Source organism: Myodes glareolus, chromosome 15, assembly GCF_982192425.1.
Source record: "Myodes glareolus chromosome 15, mMyoGla1.1, whole genome shotgun sequence".
NCBI lineage: Eukaryota > Metazoa > Chordata > Mammalia > Rodentia > Cricetidae > Myodes > Myodes glareolus.
Window position 1 is genome coordinate 61,813,761 of NC_142040.1, and position 18,076 is coordinate 61,831,836.

The 18,076-nt window shown below is 34.9% G+C and overlaps 1 protein-coding gene across 1 annotated transcript in view; it reads left to right on the top strand.

Moving 5' to 3' along the window:
* The window catches only part of Cdh12 (cadherin 12), a 911,264-nt gene that overhangs the window by 363,478 nt on the left and 529,710 nt on the right, over positions 1–18,076 (top strand). The gene's annotated exons all lie outside the window — the stretch shown is intronic.

Here is an 18,076-nt window from a genome sequence, read left to right on the forward strand (position 1 = left end):
GCTAAGATCTGTTCTGCTACAGGTCCAAAGCAGTTTCTTTATTCATTAATAGTACACCGAGTCAGCAACCTGTCAACAAGATAGCATGCTTAAGCACTGCAGATTTTTCTTATTCAATCTATGTAACATCATAAGTATGATTAATTTTCAAGCTCCATCACAGAGGTAGAGATGTAGACTGTTTATGGCTGTTGAAGAAGATGAACCAGCTTTATATTTCAGGGATCTTTGGGTTTTTTGTTCTATTGGTCTTTCCTCTCTCTCTCTCTCTCTCTCTCTCTCTCTCTCTCTCTCTCTCTCTCTCTCTGCAATGTGCTTGTCCTATCTAGTAAAGTTTATCATGAAACAGTTTTCCAGATCTTTGAACACTTTCAATCTTTTTACTCTTCTACCATGTTCCCTGAGCCTTAGATGTAGGGTTTTTTGTTACATGTGTCCTACTTAGAGCAGAGTACTCCACAGGTAGTTATTCTTTGACTTTCAACCAGTTGCAGATTTCTGTGATGGTATTCATCTGCTGCAAAAAATAAAGTGCTTCAATAATCAATATGGGCTGTATTTACTTGTGGGTATATGGATAAGTATTTAGAATGGATATATATTTATCTGGGTGATTCAGCTGGCTGTATGTTCTCATTGTGTAGGTAGGCTAATTGTTTTTAGTATAACAGAATGGTTGGTAGTTCATCTCTTCTCAGATTCCTTTGCTGGCCAATCTACCAGGGTAGATTTCCTAGGTATTCCCTGGAATGATGAGACATTTTGGGATTACTCATATCTCGCTCACATTGCTAATTTGATGGAGAAATTAACAATAGTTTCCTGGCCTTCATGAGACAGATCTAGACCCTTTACATGTGGGTGACAGTTGTGTAGCTTGACCTGTTATTTGGGCTCCTAGATAGGGGATCAGAACCTGTCCCTGAAGACTGAGTTAGCTCTTGGGAACCTATGCCCCATGCTTGTATACCTCACCCAGCCTTGATGCATGGGGAAGAGCTTGGTATTATCTCAGCTTTAGATGCCATGCTTTGTTGATGCCCAAGGAAGACCTACCCCTTTCTGAATAGAGTCTGAGAAGGAGTGTATAAAGGGATGCAAATGGGAAGTTAGTAGGTGAAATGGGAGGAGAAGAGGGAGGGCAAACTGTGGTCGGTATGTAAAATAATTTTTTTTAATCAATAAAGCAAGTACCTTCCTCGCTGCTTCATAATAGCAATGAGAGAGGATGTTAAGTTGACATTCTAAAGCAAGAGATTTGTGAAACAATGTAAGCTAGACTTTTTCTCTGTAGTGATGTAGCACTGGACAAATGGACTCCTCAGAATGGGCCCATGCCATTTGAGAGATGCAGCTTTCCGGGCAAATATACTTCAGGTTTTCCTGACAGGTGTGGAGGCTACTGGCTAGCCTCCTGCTTGGTTGTTCTACCAATCACTTACCTCCTGATGCAAGGTTAGCTCTGAGTCACAGAAACGTAGTACTTATTTTCTTCCTTCTAAAATCCTAAGGACCTGCTATTTTCTACAGTGTTTATATGTAAGACCTCTGTCTCAGCCTCTTCAGGTAATTATTTATTGGATCTTATTTTCCTCCTACGTTGTGGAGAAACTGACCATCTACCTTCTAGTGATTCATTGTGTTGTTCAGGGTTTCAATTGCTGTAAGAAACACCATGACGATGGCAACTCTTACAAAGGAAAACATTTAGTTGTATGGCTCACTTACAGCTCAGAAGTTTAGGGCATTATCATCATAATGGGGAACACGGCAGCATGAAGACAAACATGGAGCTGGCTACATCTTGATGTGCAAGCAACAGGGAGTTGTAACACCGCATGGTATCTTTAGCTTAGGAATCCTCTATGTCCATGCCCACGATGACACACTCTCTCCGTTAAGGCCATATCTACAGCCAAAAGTCACACTTCCTAATGGTGTCATTCCCTATGTGCTTACATAGGACAATTACATTCAAACTACAACATCCATCTTGGTCAAATCTACCATCAAATTTGGGATCTTAATTTTCCTAAAGTGCATGTTTATTTATTATATTGCAACAATGATCAAAATCAAATCACCAATAGTGGATTTATTAGCCAAAATTTACAAGCTCTGTAAAAGGAATGCTTTATTCGTAGTAGGGCCTTAGACCACTGATTACTGGATTCCCCCAAATCTGTGTTGAAATCCCAGATTTTTATAGTTCTAAAGGTAGATTTCAAAAATCTGTCTTTGGAGGCAGAAACACACTAAGATGAATTAATTAGGGACGAAAATGGTCTAACACAAATGATATTATTCAAAGAAAAAATAAAAATTCACAAAAACTAAAGGCTTATATGACTAAAACTCAGAAAATGGATGTGTGACATCTGGGAATCAAAGAGGTAGAATTTCCAACAAGACCCTGGAATCAAAGATGAGACCAGTAGAGTTACTTACTTCCTTCTAGGTTTTAAAGAGAACATAGTCCAAATTACAGATTGATTTTAGATTAATAGCTTTCAAAGTTATGTGAAAATACATTTCTTAATCCTGAGCCACCCTATTTGGGATTGTTTATCAAAGCAGGCACAGCTGAACTAGGCATGCAGCATCTGTGGTGCTTCTATTGTCCATTATAGCAAGCCTTGTTGTGAAAGAAGAACGAGATTGGTCCATTTGAATTAGACTGCAGTTCAGTGTTTCAGAACAAATATGCCTGTGGTTTCTGATTGCTTTACCTTGGCAAGGGCTGCTGTATCTTCAGGAGATGGATTATACTTGATATCCTAATCCCACCCCTACTATTAAAAGAGAAGCAAACACATTATTTCTAGTGCAGTAATCAGGGAGTGTGTACCTTTAAATTCTACTAAATAATATTATTAATCTTCCTAAAAGCCGATGTTATCCTCTCCATCTAAATTGCTACCAGTGCAAGTTATTTGCCTCCTCAAGGCCCAGCAGAAGTTCACCAGCCAGAGTCCCTGTACCTATAGAAACATGTATCTTTATCTAACAGAAATATATCAGACTGTCACCTAAGTTACATCAGATATGAATCTTGAGTGTGTGATGAATTAAGTTAATATGATCTACCATTTGCAATTTCAAAGTTTACAGAAGCCATTCTCATTTTTTTAATTCCCAGAGGAGTAGCACACACATATACTTGCATATTTTCTTACATTAAAAGTCATTATAGCCTATACTATTTCAGATACAGATTCCCAAACACACAATAATTATATGTCTTAGATGTCATAGATTGTAAGGATATCTAGTGAGTAAATGTAAAAAAAAAAAAGAAGATATGAGAAAATCTCAACCTAAATTTTGTCCATTGCTGTGGGAAAGAACTCATAAAAGTTACCTGATAAAAACTATTTAATCCTCAGGAGATTTATAAGGCTGGGTTGTTAAACAGCCATTCTTAAAGTTTCATAACATAACTATATTTACAACTACTTATTATATAAAATCATTGATAATGAATACCCATAATTTATTTGTTTTGGATTATCATATATCATCTGCTATTATCCATGTTTTCTAGCTATATATTAGTTATTGAATTTCTTCAGATAAAATATGTAGTGGGCTGGTCCAGAAAATTACAAGCAAATGTAATCTTCACATGATTCACGTATGTTAGGTTGATAGTTTAGGTTGTCTCTTTTGACACCCAGTCAATTAATGTGTATTGACCAAAACCCCATGGTGCTGTTCCAAATTTTGCAATTTCATTAAAGGTTATTTATTGCTTATTCACTTCAAATTGCCTTCTTCTCTTAGCTCCTATATACTTTGTATTCATACTTTTTCTTTGATTGCAGATTTTAGTTTTAAAAATATGACACTGTGAAATGTCGACCTCAGTGATTGGATTATAAAAGTGTTTACCCATTCATGACTTGAATTTTATACAATGTAACTCATTTCCAGCTTTAAGTTTCTCATATTTCTGATATCAAGTTCATAATTTAGTTACATATTTTTGTAATGGACAATATTGTATAGCTAACACATAGTTGTTCTCTTTGCCTACAGTTAACTCTAATTTTTATTAAAGTTATTTGAATATTTGCTGAGTATAAACTTGTAGACCTTGACTCTTAGAAGTTCTGATTCTATACTTTTCCTTTGCTCACAATTTTCCAGGCAATTATGCTCATGGCCTGATTTTGAATATTTTTGTATGCATTTTTACTAAAATACTAGACATTAGAATTGTGGCTTTGCTAATGCTAGGCAAGTGGATACATGCTAGGCAAGTACTACATGTTTTCATTTTACTCTTGATTTAAGATCTCATTAAATCTTCCCAATCAATTTTTGGAGTGATCAAACTTAAGTATGCTTTGAGTATGTGATCTCCTTACCTCAGCTTCTCCAGTACTTGGATCACATGTTTGAACTAATCACCAGACCCAACATTGAAATATTCTTGTATACAAAGATTATCATTCCCAAATTTGTATGCTTATATCTTCAACCGTCCAGATGCTACACTTCCATTCCTATTAGTAAATGCCAGTAAAGTTTCCTCTCATCACTTGAAATGGTGTCATAAATGGTGGGTTTTAAAAAGCCCACATCAACTTTCATGCAAACATCTATCATGGATCTTAACTGGTTTTCTCCTAATCTTCTACTTTATAGGTAGTGTCTGACTGAAGACACATATATGCTTTTAAAGGCATGTATCAGATTGTGGAGCATTTTAAAACTGTCTCCCATTTCACTTCTGAATATTCTCATTCTTCTTTATATGTCAGCTTTCAACTGATTCACACTACTATTTTTATTAATTTTTTGAATACTAGTATTCCTTTACCAATACTAAGATGTGAAGATGTCTATTAACCCGCATTTATCATCTAAAACCCTAACACCTGGTGTGATTATATTGTGGAAGATGAGCACTTGCAAGGTGATTTAGTTTAGATTAGACAATGAGCACACTCTCACGCCGATTGCACAACTAGAACATCAAGGGCTGTGCTGTGTGACCTAACAGCCAGGAAGAATGTCTGCAATGGCTATGAAGTCTGTTGGTCACTTTGTGTTGATATCACCACATCCAGAACTTGAGAGGTGTCAAGGCATTCTCTCATAGCATTTGATTTTAAGTAGTTTATGGCACAAGTGAAGGTCCTCGCACTGAGTGTGTTTTCTCTCTTTTTGTAGAAATCTCTGTGGTATTGACTAACTATGAAGGACAACTTTAAAAGGAATGTATTTGTACAATAAAAGAGCTGCAGTGGTATTTTGGTATGATTCATGAAACGGTTTCTGTTTAGTATAGAAATCATTTTCTTACATGAAAATTGAACTAGAAAGCTAATTAAAATGATTGATTTCTATTATGTGAAATGAAAGAAAATCCAAATCTCTTTTTCTTTGCTTCATGGACTATGGGTTTCAGTACGTGAATAATGGAATTTGGGGAATCAATTGCTGTTAAAGTACATTTACTTACACTGAATAGTTATTTAACCTTTCTGAAAAGTATGCCTGGATCCATGTTCCTACTGCAGCTGGGGTTGTGCCAATATCCGTATTACTACTAAAGGCCATTCTTATGTCCTCGGTGTGTGCTGCAACCTTAGATCGTGTTGATGTCACTGACCCATGTTGCTCTGAGAGCTAGGATGATGTCTATGGTCTGTGCAGTAACAGAGAGTTTATTTATTTATTTTTGTCTGTGGTCAATATTAGCACTGGAGACAACCCTAAGGTCTATGGCATATGCTGACCCTGGAGAACATGTGGATACTTATGGTCCCTGCTTTCTTCAGAAATCATATATAAGTCCATGATCTATACTCATATGGTCTTTAAGGGGTAAGGAAACTACTTTTACCACAGTGTTGATGACTGAAGACTCATAGTTGAGAAATAGGGGCATAGAAGGCTTCTGTGAAAACCTTTACCCTGACCACACCCCATCCTCAGCCTAAACAGAAAGCCATGGAAGATAGCTCTTAAAAATGTAATAAGGATGCTGAAATGCAACTCTCCAAAATTGATGACTTCTGGTGGGGGTATCGGTGAGAATGGACTCAGTTTGCATTAAAGGTCTAGATACCTTAAGTGTGACCATACTACAGTGAAGAGATAGGAAACATAAATTGGACTTTGTTCTTTTCTTCTTTCTGGTGGGGGGGCATTCAAGCGGACAGGGAAGGCCTGTGAGGACTGTGAAGTGAGTGTGCTCTGGGTTCATGATGTGAAATTCCCAATAATTAATAAAAGTATTATGAAATAAAAAGCAGTAATACAATATATTTAATTTTGTTCTGTATGGTCTTTATTATATAGTCATATGAAAATAAATATTTTTGCTTAACATTGTAACTATAGAGTAGCCATTGATTTTAAAAGATCACTAATAATAACTTCAAATACATAGTCAGTATTCACATTTTTGATTACCCAGGAATAAAATAAAATATTGTATTATTCTTTGAATTTCCATAATATATACATCATATCCATCCACCAGTCCTCCTCTATTTTTTTTCCAATGCATCTCCCCAATTTCAAATTCATGTTATTTTATTTTATATAGCTCACTGAATCAAGTTCTTGTTCCCTATATTCACATGGGTGTGGTGTCATCACCTGGGGCATCTGAATCCATTAGTAATAATTTACCACCCCAAGGTGAGTCTGACAAGGTGTCTCCTTGTCAGGAGACAATAACAGTCAGTAGCTCCTTAATCATAGGTTTTGCCTCATCTGGGGCTCCCCTCCCTTCATGTCATAATTTTTAAGTGGCATGATAGTTTGCAGGTTTTGTGAAGGTAACTAATATTGTGTGTTAGTTGTATGTAAGAGTCGTATCCAGAATGTAGAATTCCACAACACCCTCTTCATCCTCTGGTTCATACTCTCATTCTAGTGCTTCTGTGGTACTTCCTCAGTCCTAAGTTGGAGGATTAAGATAGATGTCCCATCTACTGTTGAGCTCTCATAATCATTTGGTTTTTTTGGGTTTTTTTTGTTGATTTTTCTCTAAGAAAAAAAAGCATCAATGAAGTACAGAACACTAGAGCTAAAACAATAGAGAAATAACAATGCAGTGAGTTTGGATGATTCTAATATCCAGGTCTCTCCAACAGGCGGACCATTAAAAACAATTTCTAATAGGTTTTCTACCTCAGCTTATCGACAAAGCAATGAGCCAGATCAAATCAAATTGAAAAAAGAACAACAACAGGTTTATTGAGCAAAGAAAGTCTTGAACAGGTTCAGTGATTTCAGAGAATGAGGCCAGAGAATTCATATGTTCAAGGAAAGTTTTATAGATTGTAGACAAGGGGTGAAGACCTGTCTGGATAGCTGGGTGTGTCTGCAAGTGTGATCAAAAACTGCATGCTTAGGGAGATACTTGGGGGCAGCTGCCATCTTCAGGAGAGGAAGCTGCAGCAACCCCAAGGATGTTGGGCTAAACTTTTTGATGCTTTCCCCTTGTACAGAGACTCTCTGTACGAGTTGGAGAGAAGATGAGAGATATAGAACTGGCTACCTGAACTGAGTGTGGGTGAGCCAAAAGCTACAATCAAACAATTTCTGTACAGATTTATAAAGGAAACAGAAACATGATAGGAAAGTTGGATTTACAAAACAGTGACATGAATAGGTTCTTCAGTTTAGTGACTCACTTAAAATATGACACATTAGACACATATTAGACACGGGTTGCTTCTTAACCCATATCAGGAATGAGATCCATCAATAGCTGTCCAATGAGGAGTAATTATTATACAGACATAAACAAAAAAATTGCTGAGCTAATTGCACTACACACGTGTAGTAATAATCAGTGAAAACCTGGCTATAAACTTAAGAGTTTTGAAGGGGTTAGATTGAGGACAACTGAAAGGAGCTGCTGGAGGAATGAGAAACAATAAAAAATATAAATTCATGTTTTTTTTTACATGAGTGAAAATTTCTGGGCTCTTTATGAAAACTAACAAAGAATTAAGCCTTTGATGTTAAAGTGGGAAAAGCATAAAACTGATGGCCATTTATATATACACATCTAAGCTCTCTTATACCAGTCATTATGGTTTTTCAATAAATAATCTGAATTATTCTCTCAGGTACATAGTGATAATTTACAACATAAATCCTGAATTTTTTGAAGCTCTGTGTTTATTTCAGTTAAAGAGTAGAAGGAGATGTGCCATTTCTGGACCAGAATATTTTTTCCATCAGAATTTCACTGTGAAATTATGTCTTTTTCTTTCAGAGGGCAGAAATTATAGCTCTTTCAATATTGGGAACACATGGGAAAAAATTTTAAGTGGAGCTCCTGCCTGGTAGGTGATGAGAACAAGGAGAAGATAAGGCTTGGCATGGATAAGCCCCTAAGCCTGTGATAACATTTGTTATCACAGCAGGACCCAAACGATCTTAACTGATGTGAGAATAACCAAAGGTGCATCCCTGATAAAACCATGAGAATAATAAGAAAAACAACAGAGGGTAAATTATGTCAGGAGAATGAATGCTGTGTGGTCTCTAGAGATAAATAATCTCTTTTTACTCCTTTGATATGTCGCTATTATCAGCTCTATTGTACAAAAATATTTACTGTATGATGATAAACCAGCTTTTATGAAATCTCAGATATTGCCCCTGAACCAAAATGTTCATCTATAGGGGATTTAATTTATTCATTACTACTATATTTGTTGCACTTTTAGTAGAGGATTTAATTGATTTATTTTAATTAAGTAGGCAAACATTAATAAACTTTACATTTAATATGTTTTTTATTTGAATATCATAATTTTTAAACTTAGAAATGACCTATGCATTCACTTAATGGTTTGTCCTTATTATTAATGCATATCTACCATCTTTTGAGGACAACTTTAAGTATTAACAATGTTGTTGTGGGCAAGGTAATTAATATCCCCACACAAATAAATATGTATAATACAATAATAAAAGTGCAATAATAAAAGAACACATAGATTAGAAACAGAAGAATACAATAAAGAATTACTGATTGATAACTGAAGAAAAGAATGAGCAATGAATCTTTGAAAATAAGACTGGGATTTAAGATGCTAAATGGAAAAGGAAACTGTTAAGTTAACTTATGCTGAAAGCAATACAATTTGAAAAAAAGGTTCATGGATTCTAAGGGAGGCTGTGCCTTGTTATGTATAACACTAATAAACTGGGTACAAGAAAATTTTTGAAATTTCCAACTGATAACCATGGCTTCAATTCACTAGACTAAGCATAATCAGACATTTTCAGACAGAATAAAATAGAACTGTGTTTGAAATTCTCTGAAATCCAGAGAAAATGCATAAAGCAATTGATTTCTTAAAAAATTTTAAAAAGACATTTAGTCCACTGAGAAATACAACACAAGGAATTAGGAAAGGAGTATAATATTTAAGCTCAGATGTAGAATAGAGATTATGGCAAACATAGTAAAAGAAAAAGAACAGATACAAGGATTTTAAGATGTAGGTGGAAAATGTACTAAATAAATTAATGTATGAATTAACAGTGGTGACATATAAGCTCTACGACTTTGTCATGATTGTCAGTATAATAGGTGTTTCCTTTGTCAAGATGGAGAGAATTTTTAATAGACATTAGAATGAAGGTGAGTCCGTATTTCATTTGGGGCAATGGTGGTTCTGAGCTATTAAGTGGTCATCTGTGTGGATATTATAAATATAAATTAGGTGTTGATATGTGACAAGGCCAGGCTAAATTCTATAAAGACATCAATTCTGGAGGTCACATTGGTGAGTAGAGCTATAAATAACCATGAAGCACATGTTTTCAAAGTTGCTAATCCCTGATTTCAATGCATTATGAAAGACCTTAAAATTTTGAAATAAGATAGACCAGGAGGTGACAAAATGGACTGCTACATTTCTTCCGCAGCTACAGAGACAGATATTAATAATGCATAGCCTACTTTGTTTTCAAGATTACTTATAGTATAATTTTATTACTTTATAATATTGCAGTTTTAAATAGATTTTAAAAACACATGGAATATTGCCAATAAAAATGATAAGCAAGATAATGTCAATAACACAAAATTGAAAACTTGTTCCTTCACAAATTGAAAGGAATTTTGGTGTGGAACGGCTTTACATGAAACCCTGCAACCCTCTCTTCTCTATTGGGGCACTGCCAATAATATACTTCCTGTAGAAGCAATGTGTTCTCTATCATGTTTCCTCCTGTACATTAAAAGCAATACCCCACAAAATCAAGAACACGTAATACCATAGTCTTGGGTTTCGCCAGTCTAATTGTTTCTTCACTGACACATCAATGAAACGGCCAGCAGGGCAGAGTTCAGCACTAGCCGCAGTCAGATTCTCGGGGTCTCATTTGAGTTGAAAAATATCATTGCATTTCCCCTTCTCATTTTCTTTTAATGTACCAATCTCTTTTAGCTCTCCCTCCCCTTCTCCCGATCCCATCTTTGCCCATCCCATACCCATCTACTACTCAGAGGAATAAGGCATCCCTTAAGGAGTCAAGGACGTTTCATACCAAGATGAGGTAGGACCAAGTCCTTCTCCACCACATATCAAGGCTGAGCAAGGTATCACTGATGCATATTTAATATTAAAGACAAAGTGATTTTTATAATAGAAACTCTATGATTTTTTTCTTTTTTTGTAATTTTATTAAATTATAAAAGTTTCCATTTCCGCCCCTCCTCCCACCACCCTCCCACTCCTCCCACTCCCTCTCCTCCTCCCTCTCCATCCCTAAGAGAAGTCAGGGTTTCCCGCCCAGTGGGAAGTTCAAGTTCCTCCCGCCTCCCTCCAGGTCCAGGAAGGTGAGTGTCCAGAGAACTGGATCCGCAAAATCCAGTATATGCAGAGGAAACAAGTCCCAGTGTCATTGTCAATGGCTTTTCAGAAAGACTCCGGCCAGCCACATTCAGAGAATCCGGCCACATTCAGAGAATCTGGTTGGATTGTGTCCTCGTTCAGTCCCAGTCCAACTGGCCTTGGTAAACTCTCATTAGATCCGTCCCCTTGTGTCAGTGGGTGATCACATCCCTCACAGTCCTGATTTCCTTTTTCATTTTCTTCCTCCTTCTGCTCCTCATTTGGACCTTGGGGGGCTCAGTCCGGTGCTCCAATGTGGGTCTCCATCTGTATCGCCATCCATCGTGGGAGGGATCACAGGTCCAAGGAGATCCCCAGATTGTTCTCTGGACAGAAGAGAGGGTGCCTGAAACGGCCTAGGCCCATAACCATACTGATGAATATTTTGCTTATTACCATAGAACCTTCATCTGGCGATGGATGGAGATAGAGACAGAGACCCACATCGGAACACTGGACTTAACTCCCTAGGTCCAAACGAGAAGCAGAAGGAAAGAGAACGTGAGCAAAGACGGCAAGATCAGATGATTGATTTTAAGTTAAGAACCTGTAGACACCGAAAGAAAATGTCATCTATTTGCCAATTAAAATTATGATGGTACTCCAGGTATTTCAACACACATACACACAGACACACACACACACACACACACACACAGACACACACACACACACATACACACACACATACCACATTCAAGGGAAAGTTCTATTTCTATGCCCAGCAATAGTTGGCCAACACAAAATGAAACTAATAGTATCTTAAAGGTCTTTTTTGTCTCATAATGCTTTGTTCATATATGTTTTATATTACTGGTCTTTTGCTTATATATTATGTTTTCTGCTTTCGAATTTAATGCGTTTTGTGTGCATGTGTGGAATATGGTGTGTCTGTCTCTCTGTCTGACTTGTCTGCATGCGTATGTGGTCGCCTACTCTTTATTTTGGTTTTTGTTATGCTTAATTTGCTCTTATAAATGTCACTTTTTTTTCAAAAAGAGGAGTAAAAGAATGCAGAAGGTGTGAAGTTAAGTGGAGCAGATCTGAGAGGAAATGAGAGAGGCGAGATCATAATCAATATATATTGTTCTGAAAAAAAATTGCAATTTTCAATTAAGTAAGTACCTTCCCCAAAAGATTTCATTCACACTTGTATGAAAGAATAACTCATTTTACTTAAGAATTGTTGCAGAAAATTTTCACTGTGATAGTGCTACTGATTTCTTGTCATACTTTATGTTGTATTTTTGTGCAAAACCATGCAGAAATGAGTAAAATAAATCTTATTGTGTCTAAATAAGAGCTGACAATATTTTGAAATACATATGTATTTGACTGGAATTCTATGATATCTCTCATACAAATTTTTCTTCTTAAATATTTCATTTTACTTTTATGTCTTATTTTTAATGCATGAGGACTTGAGGTAAATGAAGACTCCTTTGTTTGTGCTAAAACAATTGACGTACTTTAAATTTGTGCTTCATGAAAAACATGATAAAAAATTTTTCTGTACAAATTTTTCCTAATGTTTAGTAGAAAAAAAATTCTTACATTATGGTTGCTGATACTATAAGGAATATATGTTTTACTTATTTGTTTGTTTTTTTTTTGAGACAGTGTTTCTCTGTAACTTTGGCACCTATCCTGAAACTAACTCTTGTAGACCAGCCTGGCCTCAAACTCACAGAGATCCTTCTGTCTCTACCTACTGAGTGCTGGAACTAAATTCATGTGCCACCACTGTCTGGCTGAAATATCATAGAATATGACTGAATTATATGTTGTTGGCACCCACAAACACCCTCTTTTTTCTAATAAAGTAATTAAAATATTAATTCAGAAGGTATTTTTAAATTTTTCCATAAGGCTATTTTATTCGATCATATCTCAAATCATAGAATCAAAATAAAAGATAAAATTAATTTTATTGTTCAGGGAGTTTAGGCAAACCATAAGTAAAGACCTTGTTTTATCAGTGGATTATTTAAATGACACAGTGTGTATGAGTTAATGGAATTTTGATCTGTGCTTCAATTGAACTCCATCTCTACTGAATATATTTTAAAGGAATTTTCTTAGTTTGGCATAACTGTGATTGTATAAATTTTATATACTTATTGCTGTTTTTTAAGCTCAAAGATATAGTAAGACACACAAAATATATTTTTTGATTTATTATTCTACTTGTTTAGAAATGACCAGAAATTGAATGATGAATATGGCCTATACCATTCAATCAAACCCCTAGTCTTGAACTTTTAATGAAAAGTCAATTCTTTTCTTTACTTTTATCCACACTGATTGAGTATATTTGATTTTTCTTTCATGAAAGGATATTAGTCATATATCAGGCTTCTCATACGTTCACTGGCAGCTCTGAGCTCATCAATAAAGTTGTCATGACTTCACTTTATGATTGTGAAGGTCTCCTTATTGGTGCTTCCTGTTAGAAAAAAAGGGACAGGATTGTAGGAAAACCTTGCAAGAAATAGTTGTGAAGAGTAAAATAAACAATATTTGGGACTGATGAGATACCAAAAATTTTTGTTGGAGAAGACTGCTTGTTTGGTTCCTGGCTGACTGACTAGCTAAAACCTGAAATAATCACACAGAAACTATATTATTTAAAAATGATGCTTGGCCTATTAGCTCTAACTTCTTATCTGCTAGTTCTTACATTTTAATTTAACCCATCTCCATTAATCTGTTTATCGACACATGGCATTGGCTTACTGGCAAAGTTTCGGCCTGTCTGATTCTGGCCACGGCTCCATAACATCTCACTGACTCTGTCCTCCTTTCTCCCAGCATTCAGCCTAGCTTTCCCTGCCTTCCTAAGTTCTGCCTTGCTATAGGTCCAAAGCAGTTTCTTTATTCATTAACCAATAAAAGCAACACACAGGCAGAGGGACCTCCCACATCACATTTTGGAGAGAATAAGAAGTTTAATGGATATTAAGTTTAATAGGATATTCAAATGGACTTAGGGAATTCATTTCGTTGTTTCCCCTACTTATGTTAAACAATATAAGAGAATTAGCATTGCTGTGCTTAGGATATAAAGAAGGATGAATCTTAACAAATAAGTACTTGCTATGCCCCAGACAGTGTCTATTATTGAATCACTTGTCTAACTCAAAATGTGAATAGATACCACATTACTTCTATCACTAGAGTATTGCTCATTGAGCTCATTTGGGATCATCATATATAAAAGAAAGCCTCTTTGTGACCAGAAAAATGTGTTTGTCTCCTAACTTGGAGGTGTGCTGAAGATGTTGTATTTAAATTAAAGTAATACAATATGTAAGAGTTAGGACTGTAGTCATTTTCAGAGGTTCATCTAATGTATGTTTGTCGATCTCCGCATCTATTACCATCATCTAATACAACCCATCTGGGCCTCTCCTCCCTCCACTCCCCCACAGCACAACCACCCCTCTCCCTAAGATCTACTCCTCACTTCAGAAGAGTAGGTCTCCTGATGAACATAGCTTAACAAGGTGAAATAAGACCATTCATAGTCCCTCACAACACAGCTGGATGAGGCATTTTAGGAGGAGAAATAGGGTACAGAGGGAAGCCAAAAGAGTCAGAGATATCTCTCCTCCCACAAAAACTCCAAGCTATGTCACAACATATATATGGATAACCTAGAACAAACCCCGTATTATATGATAAAATCAAGCAAACAAACAGAGCAACAAAAAATACAGCATTTATGTTTAAAATTCTTTATAATATGTCATTGAGTTCTGAAACTGAAAGGAATTGGGACTTTAGGGGAATTTAGGCTATCCCCATTTTATCCAAGTCATTTACTTGTTTCATCTAAAAGATTAAAAGTTGTTCTTAAACCAGATAAATGTTCTCTGAAGCTTTACTGGAAAAATAACTGTAAAAAAAAAGCCATAAGGCAGAGCAACTTTGATTATTGCATTTTTTTTTAGGATAAAGGTAGGCTACTAAGAAGTCTGTTTTCATAAGATAAAAACCAGGAAGAGGAGTAAACTTTTTATGGAAATGATAATTAGTATCCTTAAAATAATTTACTCAGCTCTACTATTAGAAGTAGCAACAAAAATTATCCCTGATACTTTTCTCTATGATAATTAGTTTTTTCTACTCCTTAGATAAAGTCAAAGAGAAATAAATTATATAGCAGTGAAATTATGAGTGCTAATACTTGTGTAGATACTTGTACATACATATTTACAGAAATACTTTTCATAGAAGATTGTGTAATCTTTATATTGTAACCACACAAAAAAGTGAATATATTTGTTTCTGCATTTTCTCCTTTGATGTGTGATTTTATATAGACATTTTAGTTGAAAATCCTACTATTGTTCTTTATTTGGTTTTCTATTACTGTTAAACTTATACAAATTAATTAATTAGTTTGACAACTAATAAAAATTCTCAACATTGTTTGCTCATAATCATTTAAACATTTCATTTTCCTTTCATGTATGTCCAATTCCCCATTTACATTTAAAACACACCTAAAATTAGTTACATTTACATGTCCATATGCATCTGTAATTTTCATATACATACACTTTCATATGTATATGCAGTTATAAACTGTATGCTGAATGTTAAAAGTACTTTTTCTTTCCCACACTGCCAAAAGCTACAGAGCAAAAATATTTTATTTATAAATAAAACCAGTTCATAGGCCCCTGTTTATAAGCAATGTTTCCTGAACTTATTTCCATCAGGAGGCAGGTTTTTTATCCATTATCATGGATAGTTGCAAAACACTTAAATAGGAAAACTACAAATGTTTTACTCAAAGTATTTGTAAAATAGATTGACAATTTCTGAACATACTTTAAATCAAATAAAATAGTGGAATTCAAATCTCTGAATTTCTAAGCCAATTTATGGAAAGGGAAAGGATTAAGGAAGCTCCCAAGATGCCTAAAAGTCTCGACATTGACAATACGCCAAATATTTGACAGTTATTGGTCGAGAGTCTTTAACTATCAACCTGAATGTAATTGGTCTGCTACTTTAAAATTTCTTGAGAGATTTAAGATTTAACAAGTCACTTTGGGCTCATTTTGTGTATGACATTTATGCCTTGGAGTTAAGACACAAGTTTTTAATTGTAGGGACAGTTCTGAACTTTTAGAAGAGGTTTCCAGATGATGTGGCTGATGACATTTCAGTGCCCCTGTCACTAGTCTGAAGAGTAAAACTAAGAGCAGGTGAGATAATACAAGAATTGAGAAGGCCATATCTGTAGCTATTCATTATAAAACCTAGGACCTTTTATGAAATGTAATTTTAGAGCATGAGCTTAAACAAGACAAAGAAATCAGATAAATCGTGCTGGTTTTGCCAGAGTGAACACGAGAAACATAGACCAATACAATTCAGGGGCCATCACTCCATCTAGAGAAAAAGGTTGTGACTGACTGTCTCATCTACAAACTCATGGAAGCTGAACAGTCAACTACTGAATCACCTCTGGGTCAAGGAAGAAATAAAGAAAGAAATTAAAGTCTTCCTTGAATTCAACGAAAATAAAAACACAACATACTCAAACCTATGGGACACTATGAAAGCAGTGCTAAGAGGAAAGTTCATAGCACTGAGTGCCCAATTAAAGAAAACGGAGAAAGCACACATTGAAGACTTAACAGCACACCTGAAAGCTCTTGAAAAAAAAAGAAGCAGACTCACCCAGGAGGAGCAGAAGACTCAAGCATGAGTATATCAATATTAACAGAATAAAAAATAGGGAGGTTACAGATAGCAGCTAGTGTGTTACAATTCACTATTAACATGGGTCACCCAGCCAAAGTCAGATTCAATCCTTGTAACATAAAAATTTGTTAAAATATTTCAGAATATGAAGGAAAAAGATAGTAATAAAAGAAAAGTTGAAAAGTATGTATCATGTAAACAAAGGAAGTTGACAATGCTCAGTGTTATATGTTGACATCGGTCTTGGCTTTCAGCTACTCGGTTGTGTCCACTCACTCATGATAATATCAGTTGATATAATATCAATATGAAAAGCATACTAAAGAAAGAACTGACTAGTAGTTCACATAAATATTGAGATAATCACTTCATAACATACTAACAAAATGACTATTCATTAAAGTTTCAAACTTTCATAGGAAACTATGCAAATATTTCCTCCTTAGTATGGGTTAGTCTAAGAATCTAAAGTCTTTGATTCTTGTGAAGAGCTGTTAATAAATATGAGTCCTATGTACAATATCACATTAACTTTCAAATTTATGATTTGACTGAAAATTCAGATATAATTTCTATACTAATTCCATGCTCAAAAATATGCAATAAAAGGTTGGTATTATGTAATTGTTGAAAGCAATGAGCTATTCTTAATTTATGATGATTATTACTTTACTGCATATTTTTTCCAAAATTATTTTTAAAATTAAGTTATTTACCTTATAATTATTTTTTATTGCTTTCAAGACAGTTTAAAGCCAAGCATAAAATATAAGTAGGAGATCAGAGCTAGAAAGCCAGGAGAACACTACTCTTAGTTTTTGATCTTTGGGATTCGTAACACATAGGAAATAAAACAACACAAGTGACAGTCAAACATGTATGTACAGAAATAGTAAATATGTTTATATATAAAAGATACACATACATGTATGTACAGATACTTTTTTGAAATGGAATTATGCTTTGTAGCACATGTTAGACTGAAAGTTGTTCTGTAAATTTCAGGTGGCCGAACCCTAAACTTTCAAACTACCTAACTGTTTCCCAAGTGCACAGGTTTTACTAAATTGCCACTATATTCATACCTGAATTATTGAGTCTTAAAAAGACATCTGGTCTAAATATGTTAAGCTAGTTTTCATATGAAAACTGAATATTAATTATCTTTTAGGTCAAAAATAACTAATAATTAACAGCACCAATTTTCACAGTATTAATTTGAAAATAAATGTTTATCACAATTAATTTTAGAGAATATGAATTGTTTCTTTTTAGTGTTTTGAGTTAATGAGTAAAATAACAGGTATAAATAAAGTGCTTATCACAGCAGCTGAGATTTCACCTGAAAGCCAATGAACTTTTGTTTCAGAATATTATAGTAGGCTGTGAGTACCTCAACATAAACCACTTACACTATATTATAGAAATTTATTTGAAGATAAATATTTTGAGAAACAATTCTGAAACTA